Source organism: Cryptomeria japonica, chromosome 8 (assembly GCF_030272615.1).
Source record: "Cryptomeria japonica chromosome 8, Sugi_1.0, whole genome shotgun sequence".
Taxonomy (NCBI): Eukaryota; Viridiplantae; Streptophyta; class Pinopsida; order Cupressales; family Cupressaceae; genus Cryptomeria; species Cryptomeria japonica.
The window spans coordinates 221,355,922-221,367,951 of record NC_081412.1 but is presented as its reverse complement, the minus strand read 5'-3'; positions in this window follow the sequence as shown (position 1 = coordinate 221,367,951).

Sequence of the window (12,030 nt, the reverse complement as noted above, 5' to 3'; positions counted from 1 at the left end):
TTATTTAATTAAATCTAAGGTCCTTTCTCACCAATTCACATATTAAAAATTGAGCCCTTAAACCATAAGTGTGCCCCTTTTTATTTCATTTTAATTAATCCTAATAAAGTCCTAATTTTGATCTTTAAAACACATTTTTCGCACATCTAAACACCTTGGATTGACCCACCAAGTTGGATTTGACTTTGCAATCACGATATTTTGCATCCCTAGAAATTTGGAAAAAAGTTGGCCGAACCGTAGCAACCACCACATCAGTCGCGACTTTTTCTACTCGAATTTTAGGAGCTTAATTTAACAATATTATAATGTTCAAATCCTTCTTTCTATAAAATTTCACCAATTCTAGGTTGGCCTATGATCAAAATGAAAGTTAGGGTTTCATATATATAACCTTTTCCTTCATCATTTGAAGCATCCATTCTCTAGAAATTGAAGGAAACCTCTTATCAAGTGAAAAGTGCAGGTTTTATGTGATGTTTACAATCGGAAAATTCATCATTCATCAAGTCTTCATCAACCATGGAAGGTTAGGAGATATTGAATAAAAATAAAGAGATCACCACCTGTTGATCGTTTGTTCCTCTCCCTTAGGGTTTGGAATGGTTTCATGTTAGTTTTCATATCTTTTTGTGAGTTTTTAGATCTGCATATCATTAATTTTCATATTTACATTATTTCTTTAGATCCATATTGCATTTGTGATTTGAAGCATTTACATTATGTTCGTTTAGGGTTTTTACTCCAAACATAGGGTAGAACTCTAGTTTTGCATTTTAGCTCATTAGGATCTTACAAACACATGAGATTATAGGGCATACACACTTCAATACTTTATTGGCTATTTGTGGAGGTGGAAATCACCAAAATAAGGGGTTTGATTAAGGAAAAACCCTATATAGCCACCTACACACCATTTTTTCAGTTTACAGGTATAGGTACAGGTTTGTGTCAGAGCTGCAAGTTTTCAGGAAGTCTCAATCAACAGGCACAAATCCAGATGCAGAATAAAGACCTAGACCTTTGGGACCAGAGTTACCAATACCCTCATCCCATGACCAAAGAGTCCAGTGCCCTAGTCCTCCTCATTTGTTTGCATATTTTGGCAATTCAAATTCTGAGGACTTCAAGTTGCAGATTTCCAGTTTCTGTCTCAATTCAGTAGTAGGGACTAGAGTGCCTAGTGCCCTGGTCCAGCTCAATCAGGCTCAAATTTCAGTGAGAGGTGCACATCTAAATTACCTCTCTAGATCTTTATTATGTATCTTAGTTTCAATTCTATATTTTTCTATTATTTATTATTATCTTAGTTGTTCTCATACTTTCACTAGCTTAGTTTGTTTGCATCCTACATTTGACTCATTTCCCTTTCATATTAGCAAAGAAATAGAAACCCTAAAAAATATTATGTTACCCTCTTTCATAAGAGGAATTCAAATTGAATCACTTTCTTAGGCTCTTTTGTATTCCAATGTGTGAATGAGAGTGGAGTTTGGTCCTAATTTACCCAATTCCATTCTTATCCAACTACAGTGTGGATGCATTTTTTGTTTTTGTCATTTACTTTCATGCATGTGAAACTATTGTAATTATGAAGATTCAATGGAATGAATGTGTTAATGTGATCAAATTTTAGTATATTTTGATTCACCCCCCTCTCAACATCTAGTAGATTTCAATTAATTGTATCAGAGCTTTGGTTCTCGAAGAGACAGTTTAACCATTGAGGTAGATACAATATTTGAACATTATGTTTGGAGAGGAGTTGAATGAAAAAGATGCAATAGGTCAAAGTGATTAGAATTATGTTGATGGTGTTGTTGACATAAAAGGTGAGTTAAGATATTCATTAGCAGACCTAGATGAAAGTAGAGATAAACACAAGAAGGTAGTAGAAAACATTTCTTACTTGAGAAGCTTACTTGACAAGGTAAAGAAGGTTATTGATGATTTTGAAACAAAAATTGATGAGAATTTACTAAATAATGCTTCACAATTGAAGAAGTGATCAAGCTTAAGAAATAAATAAAATATGTAAAGGATCAAATTAATAATGGTCTGAAACTCAAATGTGGAAGTGAAGTGCTTGTTGTAATGCTTAGTTCTCAAAAACAAAATAAAGATAAGGGCAAACTTGGCTTTGAAGATAGTGAATTCTCTAAGGAATCTAGTAAAAAGGACAAACGAAAGGAAAAGGTCAGGGATGAATTGAAGAACTCTAATAAAGAATAGAAAGATTTCATTTTAGATAGAACCTTCTAGAGCTTTTGGAACTTGAAGAATTTTAGGAGAGCCCCTCCTTCTCTATGCAGGTATTCCTCATCTTTTAATGGTAACTACTTTTCATGCAATAATTTTGGAGATAAAGCTACTTAATGGAGAATTCAAATCCGAAATCAATATTTTAATAGTCAATGTTTCTATTCCAATAACTTTCGGTACAAAGTGAATGAAGTGGGATGAATTAAAATAGATATAGGAATTCAAGTTTTGGTAGGGATATTCAACCTTTCAATGGATACTATTATATTTGCAATGTATATTTACACAGAGTTCTTGAATATAGGACAAATAGGAGTTTCAGAAGGAGTGGAAATAGAAAAATGAATGAAAGTGGACTGCAACAAAATCTAGTATGCTATAATTATAATGAAATAGGGCATATTGCGAAATTCCGCAAAAAAAAGAATGAAAAGAATTTGAAAAAGAAAATTGATATCAACAAGGAGAAGGAGAAAATGAAGATGGCATGGGTGAAGATATCATAAGTTCATAGTGTAGAGATGATTGAAGATGGATCTACACCTACTGTGGGTATTTATCCCTCTTCTAGAAACTAATTCAGATAGTGTTATCTAAGAGGGAGAACTTAATGCAAATCTCTTGCACCCCCTTATGATTTAGATGTTGAATTTTTTTTAGCATGGTAGAAGTTAGCAAGCTAGTTCTGATAGTCTTTGAATGGATTTGTTGCTTCAAAACAATTTTTTTGGTTTCTAGGTGCACAATGTATCAACTTTTTGAGGAAATTTTTGGAAACCCTAAGTGACAAATATATATTATTTTCTCAAGTTCATTTTATGTAATTGCAATTGAGGAGCTAGTGAATTCAGAAAGGAGCAAAGGCATTGTTGTAGTTATCAAAGGTATTTATGAGATTGTGAATTTTTCAATGGCTAATGCTAAGATTATTAGTACTCTTGATGAGTCTCAACCTATTTTCAGAGCTCATCAGTTTATTCCTACAATAAAAGACCTTGTTGGCACTTTTTATCTTGTTCCCACCAAATTTATTCATAAAGAGGATATTTATTATTACATTAATGTTCCTTTGGATGATATATGATCACAACAAAATAAGTGATTTTAGGAAAATCCATCTAGTTGACGATTTGCAAAGGTTCAAACTAGAATATGTCAATCTAGGGCAAATGGGGTTGAAAACATGGAGCAATTTTATTGTGTTTTTTGATGGAGTAATAAGAGTTGTTTTGAGTAGAATTCATAGAGATTTCTTGTGGTTGGATAAACCATATTTAATTTCCAAGGAAGTTGTAAGGGATGTAATTGATCTGTGTTCTACGAAAAGGTTCCTATATTGAAATTTGTGAAGAATGAAGAAGTGAACAACCTAATTGGAGTTGTATTTTATAAGTGAGCCCTTCAAATTGATAGCATTGAATATTTGGGTGTGAGGTATGTGGCAATAGGAATTTTTTATAGTTTATATTGCTTATGAAATGTTAAAGCAAAACAAGGACTATGATTTGTGTAAACTCTTGAGTTGTCAGTTGCTAGACAATCTCTGGATGACCAAGGATGAAAAGTACCCCTTTTAGTATGGATCTTTTATTGTTTGATTTGTATTCTATTTCCTATATGCATTTCTCAAAATTAAAAACATTGTTTGGAGAAAAGATATGATCGTAGGTGCTCAAATCAAAGAATATATGGATAATTAGATGATAATAATAATTCTTGTTGTAATTTCTTCATAGATCTCTAGAAGGAGATGATTATTAGAAAAAGGATTTCTCTGAATATTGTAGATTGGTACATAGCTGAGATTTCTTTCATAGTGAATAAGGACAATTGTTTCATGGAGGCAATAGTGTTGCAGACTTCATGGGTATCCAAGCTTCTTTATGAGGTACTTGAGGATGAATGTATGGCTATTGCAAAGATTCTTCTTAAATTGCCTAAGAATTTGAGTGAGAGAAGATTGGGCACATTTGATAAAATCATGAAAAATCATGGTGGAAAGGCAAAAGGTGATAATGGAATGAATTCTAAAGGAAGTACTTCTAAGGTAAAGATAACTAGGAAAATATCTACTTCAACTATAGATACGTCTTCCTCTATTTCTAAGTTATTGAAATATGAGCATCTGAATCCAATTGAGAAGGAGAGTGTGGATACTATAGATATGGAAAGTGATGAAGGTGAACCAGAGAAGGTTAATGCTAAAAAATAAGGAAAATTACTTGCTTCCCTGCATCTTCTAGGGAAAGTCCTCTTGAGGTTGACAAAGTGTTACTACTTATCAAATTGCCATTAGTTTTATATCCAAAGTCATTCTATATACTCTTGTCGGTTACTACTACCTAAATATTTAGTCGGTATGAACAGTCTAGTCAGTTATAGAAGGAAAACAGTCACAAAGCCCAGTATACATCGAGTTGTCTACCAAGTGTTATTTCATGTCTACCGAGCAGTAAAGATAATACACCGAGTTGATATACACCAAGTGAAACGTGTTACCAGATTCATTGAACCTTGACACACATATGAAAACGTGTTACAAGATCGAGGCACATAGAACCGTTATCGCATTGGAAATTGCACATATAGATTTTGTATAATTTTGAGGTCATCTAACCAATGAAATATTTTGCATGGTTATTCATTCGAGAAATCATGTTTGTAAGATCGAAGCAATGAATCAAATCACCGACATAAGAAATCTATTTACACAGCATGAATTTAGGGTTAGAGATATATGTGAATGAGAGAAATGTATATGCATATGTGTATGAAGCAAGACTTATGTGATACATGAGAAATCACAAAGTATTATGACTGTTACAGAGACACAGAGGTCACCGAGAAGGTTTTTAGAGAATAGTCAAAGACTAGAGTAAACAGAAGGGTTTACCGAGTTACTTTATGAGTTACCGAGGTATGTTATAGGCAAGGTAGTCTTATTTTGAGCACATAGAATCTGCTATAGCATTTTAGATGTAAAGTTGTAGATATTTGTAAAGTCTTATTGTAATATTTTGAAGTTGTAAGAGAAACCTTTAACAGGGTAAAAGACTCTAATCAAGTCTATAAATTATAAAGCCTCTAACCAGGTGCAGCATTTATATAAAGTGTTGTAAAATCCTTTAGCAAGGTAGATCTAATAGATCTTGTTACTCCTAACAGGGTAAGCTATCAGAAATAGCTAAATATGTAGCTCTAACCGAGCACTCTTTATTATTGCAATAGTGAAGTTCTGGGTGCCATCCCCACCGCAGTTTTTCTCTCTAACCAAGAGTTTCTGCGTAACCAAAATATATGTGTTATGCAGTGAATCATGTATGATTGTTACTTATTTGTTTTAGCTTTATGTTATGTTACAGCAGTTTTTGGTTTATGCATAACAGTAAAGATATTGTTGATAAAAGGATTTGAAGTACTAATTCACCCCTCCCCTCTCAGTACATTAGCTTTCCATATTGGGCCTAACACAATGTACATGATTTGGTTAATCAACCTAATGGTTTGAAGGATGTTGGTAACCTATACTTTATAATTCCTACATATGATCGAGAAGTTATTGAGTAAGCGTTGACTACACATATGCTCTGAAACAACCTTGTTCCTAATCATGTTGCTAACTTAATTCTGGAAGTACTAGTGGAAATTCTTATTGAGAGCATGGCTTCAGAGGGTGATGATAGTAGTAGTTCAGATGAACCATGTACAAAAGTGAACCTAGCTGACAAGATGATTGAAAAATGTGTAAGGGAACATCAAAATCTCAAACTTAATTTGGAAAATTTTAGAAAGGTTGTTGATTATGTTGCATGGTTATACCACTATTTGAGGTGACCAACTACTTCTAAGAAGTTTAAGGATGAGATAGACTCAATCAAGTCTTAGCTTAATGAGTTGGCTCATTCCTTTGATATGTATAAATATGGTAATGGTGATATACGATCTAGAACTTGAGAACTTCATTCTTAGTTATCTTTATGGCAAGGACAAAGAGAGGAGTACAAGAGACAATTTTGTGATCTTAAAGATGTAGTGGAGTTGTTAATGTCTTCCATCATCAAGTTGCTTGTAAATGATAAAAAGGTTGACTAAAGTGTGCAAAATTTTAACATTTTTTATGTTGCAGTAAATTTGTGTCTTGAGTGTGAGTGTCATAGTAGAATTCTTTCTGCTACTATTCATTCATGGGATTCTTCTCTTGTGAAATTAAGAAAAAAATTTAAGTATATTTGGCCTAGTAATAAAGCATAGGGATTTTTGGTTTCATGGATGGTTGTTGGATGACTTGATCTTGAAGGTATATATATTCAAGATTATCTTTTATATTTTTGAAGTTTTTGGATGATTGTCATTGATAAGGGGAGTTACAAATGTATATAGATAGTGTGGCAAACATGGTCACCCTTTGTCTTTGATGTCAAAGGGAGAGAAGTATTTTGTGTTTATACAAGTGTTTCCATCAATGACAAAGGGGGAGACTTATTTTGTATTTATGCAATTGTTGCCATCAATGGCAAAGGGAGAGATTGTAGCAATTTTTGAGTTCATGTTTTCATTGATGTCAAACTTGTTGGTGGTCTAGATTTTGGTCCAAAAGTGACATGATGCAAAAGTGTATAGTCTGGTAGTAATCTAGTTGAGTTTTTTATATTAATTGAGTCTGGATTTTGATCCAAAAGTGATATGAGAAGTGATTTGATTAAGTTATGTTATTGGTGTCTATCTTGCAAGTGATTGCTTATCAGGATGTTGTTTTGGTAGTGATATGGTGTAGAGGTATTGTTGGCAATTGACACTCATCTAGTGCATTCTGATGCTTGATTATTGGTTTAGGGTTTTCATTAATGGAAAATATTTATGATAATCCAGTAATCACGGATCTTGATATCCAGAAGCGGATGTGAACTGGTAGCCAGTTAACTGATATTTTAAGTTGAGCAGAGCAGTTTTGATCTGGAAGCTTTCCAGTGATTATGGTGTTATGAATCGTGCATGGGATGTTTGGGCCGACATAGAGACATTATTTTATCATTGATTTGGTGATCCACATTTGTCTTTGGTGATCCAGGAAATCCGACTCATGATTACACGTTATATCTACAGGCCAAATTGATAAATGATTATATTGTAATTGTGGATATATAAGACTAGTGTAGAAGATCTTTTTGGTGTGTGGTATGATTGATATGTGAGAAAGTGGTGATCGAGAATCCCTTGTAGCGCAGTTTCACATGTGTATTCTTGATCTGGTAGCTAACTAAGACAAGAAACAAAGCAGAGCTATAAAGCATATACAGTCAGAGATTTGGCACTTAATCGGAACTCATCCAGGCATTGTTAGATGTTATTTTGGACTTCTTTCACTATATTCCATAATTTCAATTGATCTGTAAGGTAGTGATCTTTCCAAGGTTGTAGCCCTTATTGTAATTGAGTAGTGAGCTCTAGGCAGTGTGCCTGAATGCTTGTGCATTCCCCCTCATGTAATATTGTTTTGCTATTGGCCATAGTGGAATAATAGTGTGGGTTCAAATCCCACCATGGTTTTTCCCATTTGGGTTTTCATGTAAAAATATTGGTGTTATGATTTTGTGGTTGGTTATTTTGAAAATCTATATTTTATTTTCATATTTATGCTTCTAATGGCTTAAAGTTAAATCAAAAAATCTGTGAACCAGTAGAACATTGATTCAGCAACCCCCCCCCCCCCCCCCCACCCTCTCAGTGTTCCTTGATTCCAACAGGTATATGGTTGTATGTTACTAGATATTGTTGGTAAACATTTATGATGGTGTAATAAGGTGCTTTCAGGATTATGCAGATATGATAGAATAAGTGCAAATGTTGCATGAATATATGGAATCTATCTAGACGTATTATGGATGGCAAATCTAGTTGGTACGGTGTGTTTTCAGAGGATTGATAGCTTTTTGTTTGGTTCAAAAATATTATAGATACTTCTAGTTGTTTCTCTTATTATCTATATCATGGTTTGTTGGTCAATGATTTTATTGGATATGTATCAGAAGGATGTATGTATTGTAAAGGAATTATTATGAAAGACTAATCATTTTATTTCTTCGGGTGGATAAATATTTATTATAAGAGTTATTCTATGTTCGTATTCAGGGATAATGTTGTTTCAAGATGTTGCAGAGGAATATGTTTCATTCCTCATCTTGCTAGTATTATAGGATATTATGGATTGATAATTCTTAATCCCTATCACTTTATGTTTCTTCTATGATGGTTCACAGGTTCTATTTTTTGGTCCCAATTTAAAGGTTGAGTAAAACAGATTGATGTGAATTGACTTATGTGTTTTAGGTCCAAACAGTTGCATATAGACCCTTTTTGGGATATTTGGAAGGTGTGCTAGCATGGTGTGAACCCTCACATGTTTCCTTTACCTTTTTTGTGTTGTATAGATTTCTTTTTGGGTTGTTATTGCATATACATGATACATTTCTATAGGTCAACATATAAATGAAATATTGAGTTATAACATATAGATAGAGAGTGTGGTATATGGATGTGATGTGTGACTGATATTGATGCAAGCTCAGAGAAACATGTGAAGCTACTAGAGAGGTCTGGTTGTGGTATAGTGTAGAAATGAAAGTTGGATTAGATGAATATTGAGTTGTGAATAATTATCTACATATCAGTAGATATAATTCCCTTGCAATTCAATCTCATATTGTTATTATATCAAAACTAGTAGTTTGTATCTTATCTTGAAGAAGTGTTCTTTGGTTGTGCAAGTCTTTTGTATCTTTCCCTAAATTTGTGTGTCTTATCCTGCAAGTATGGAGAAGTGATCTCCCTGGCCTATGGCCTATATTTTGTAAGTAATATTCATACATATATTGTGAGTGTAATTTTGATGCAGGAGCATCCTCGGTCTATGAGAAATCTTACATCAATCAAAAATATTTTCTTTTTCTTTAAGTTCAGTGTGCAGTTTTTTGTGTTCCTACTAGTAGTTGGTTGCTTTTCATTGCAGATCCTATTTTTGGTTTCCAGGGTGGTTCATGTACTTAATTCCATATTTTCAGTCCATTTGGATTATTTTCTAGCTAGTTATCACTTCTAGTTTGACTATTTCTGGGTTCTAGAATAGTTCTTGAGCTTACTAGTTGGTTTTCCTTCATTTTCGGAGCGGTTTCTTCGTGTGTGGATCTATTTGGGGTCTTGTCTGATGTTATTTGGTGTGTGGTTGACCTTCCTATTGATCCATACTTCTTGGTTGTTATTTTCTAGAGGATTCTTTTTCATTCTTAGGATCGACCTAGTTACATGTTTCATTTTTCCTGCATTGGTAAATGTAATCTTTTGTGGCCGACCCAAATATATTTCAGAGGGTATATATAGGATATTATGTAATCATTTGTAAGACAACAGAGATGAGAATAAGGATTTAGATTCATGATTAGAGATCTGGTTGACTCTGAGAGTTCTAGATGGATTCTATTTGGCATATAGCCTACATGTAACCAGTTGACTACCAGATGTTCTATGATGACTGTATGATGATAAATGGTTGGTTACCGGAGGTTCTAAGACAATAATATTATCTAGTTTTATAATCTTTCTATGTTTTATTGTTTCTTATGTTATGTTACTCTTTCTGCATAAGTCGGTCAGTTCTCTTTTAAGGATTCATCAGTTATGGTTGCATCAATTGGTATCAGAGCTAGTTATGAACCGGTTGGTGGAAGAGTTGGTTGTGAATCTTGAGGCAATCCTTTGGGTGGCTAGATCATTGATTGGAGGAAGGCTACAAGTGTGTTCAATAGATTTCCAAGTGAGAGGCAATTGAAACCGGTAGTCAGATTATCAATTTGAGGCAGTTCACCGGAGCGGAGCAGGAGATGCCGCCTAGAAGGATGAACCCCCAGAGGGTAGAGCAGATGATGGAGGATTTTAAGAATAAGATGAGGAATGAAATCTGAAATATATTAGCTGGTTTGCGGAGGAATCCGAAGTTTGAGGATGAATATGAAGAAGTGAGAGAAGAGCTTGAGGCGAGAGAGGCTAAAGGACCAAAAGACGGAAGAGAGGAAATAATTCTGAGAGTAGTGGTACAAGCGAGTAAAGTTCATGAAGTGGAGGTTTCAAACTATTTTGGAATGCTTAACCTAGAATATTTGATTGATTGGATCAAAGAGTTGGAGGATTACTTTGAGTTTGAGGATGTCAAGGACCCGCAGAGAGTCCAGTTGGCACAGACTAAGTTGAAATGGCATGTTGCCTTATGGTGGAAAGAATTAGAGAGAGACATAGTGGAGAATGGTGAAATGAAGATCACCTAGTGGAGACAAATGGTTGCAAGATTGAAGGCCAGATTCATACCGGGAGACTATGAGTTGGAATTGTTCAAGAAGTTGTAGAACCTAAAACACAGAAACATGACTGTGAAAGAGTATACTAAGGAATTTAATAAGGTGATGATCAAATCTAGGCATAGAGATATGGATAGAGAAAAGGTGGCGAGGTGCATAAGTGGACTTGCATTTAACATTCAAGATGAGATGAGTATGTTGAGGGTTTCCATAGTTGAAGAAGCTTACCAATATGCTTTGAAGGGTGAGGAGAAGGTGAGAAGAACACAGCCAAATAACCCTAGAGGGAAGGAGAGATTCAAGGGGCAGATGAGTACAAATAAGCAAAATGTTGAAGAAGAATCAAAACCTAAGTGGAGTAAAGAACCTGAACATAAAACATAGAGAAAAGGAAGTGGCAATACCAGCAAAGAATTTATCGGCAAATATTTCAAGTGTGGAGAAACCAGACATAGATTTTATGAATGTAAGTAGGGAATGGTAAGAAGTTGTGTGGAAAATGAGGAACCAAAAGGTGAAGTTATCGAAACCAATTGTGCACCAAAGCAAGGAGAATCCCTTATGTTCATAAGAGTCATGATGGAGCAAAGAAGTAAAGATACAAGACCTACTCAGAGAAAGAGTCTTTTCTGGACTGTGTGCAAATCAGGTGGTAAGTGTTGCAAGGTTATTGTGGATGGTGGAAGTACTGATAATTTGGTATCTGAGGAGATGTTAGTGAATCTTGGATTGAAGAGGCTTGAGCATCGTTGTCCTTACAAGTTAAGTTAGTTACAAGATGATCAAAAGTTATAAGTAAAGGAGCAGTGCTTGGTGAGTTTTAATATTGGACCTTTTAGGGATGAAGTCTTGTGTGATGTTGTATCTATGAGTGCTTGTCATGTCTTGTTGGTAAGACCTTGGCAATTTGATAGAGGAGCTATTATGACTGTAGAAGAAACCTAATCACTATTGAGAAGGATGGGAAAAAGTTCACATTGGCTTCTTTGAAGGAGAAAGTGAAGGAGGTGAAGAACATCAATCTTGAGAGAAGTGGCAATACTAAGAAATCAGTTGCAGAGGTTATACCAGAAGGTAGCATGGTTTTGCAAAAGGATCTGATAGATAAGCCTAATAGATAGATAGAACTAGATGAAGTCTTGTGACAGAAAAAAATCAAAGTTTTAGAAGAAAGAGAATAGTAAGCAAAGACAATGTGTAGATCTAAAGAAATGGAAGAGAAATAAAGAGAGTTAGGAGTTAGAGAATCCGGTTGAGGTTCTGAAGGAATTAAGGAGGAGGTTTACAAATAAGGAAGATGTTTGGATCATAAATGAGTATGGGGTCTTTATCTTGAATCCTTTTCGATGTTCATGAGTTGCCTCTCATGGAACATCTCTTTCTGATGAATAATGATGGACAACAAATACCCTAACTGGTACTG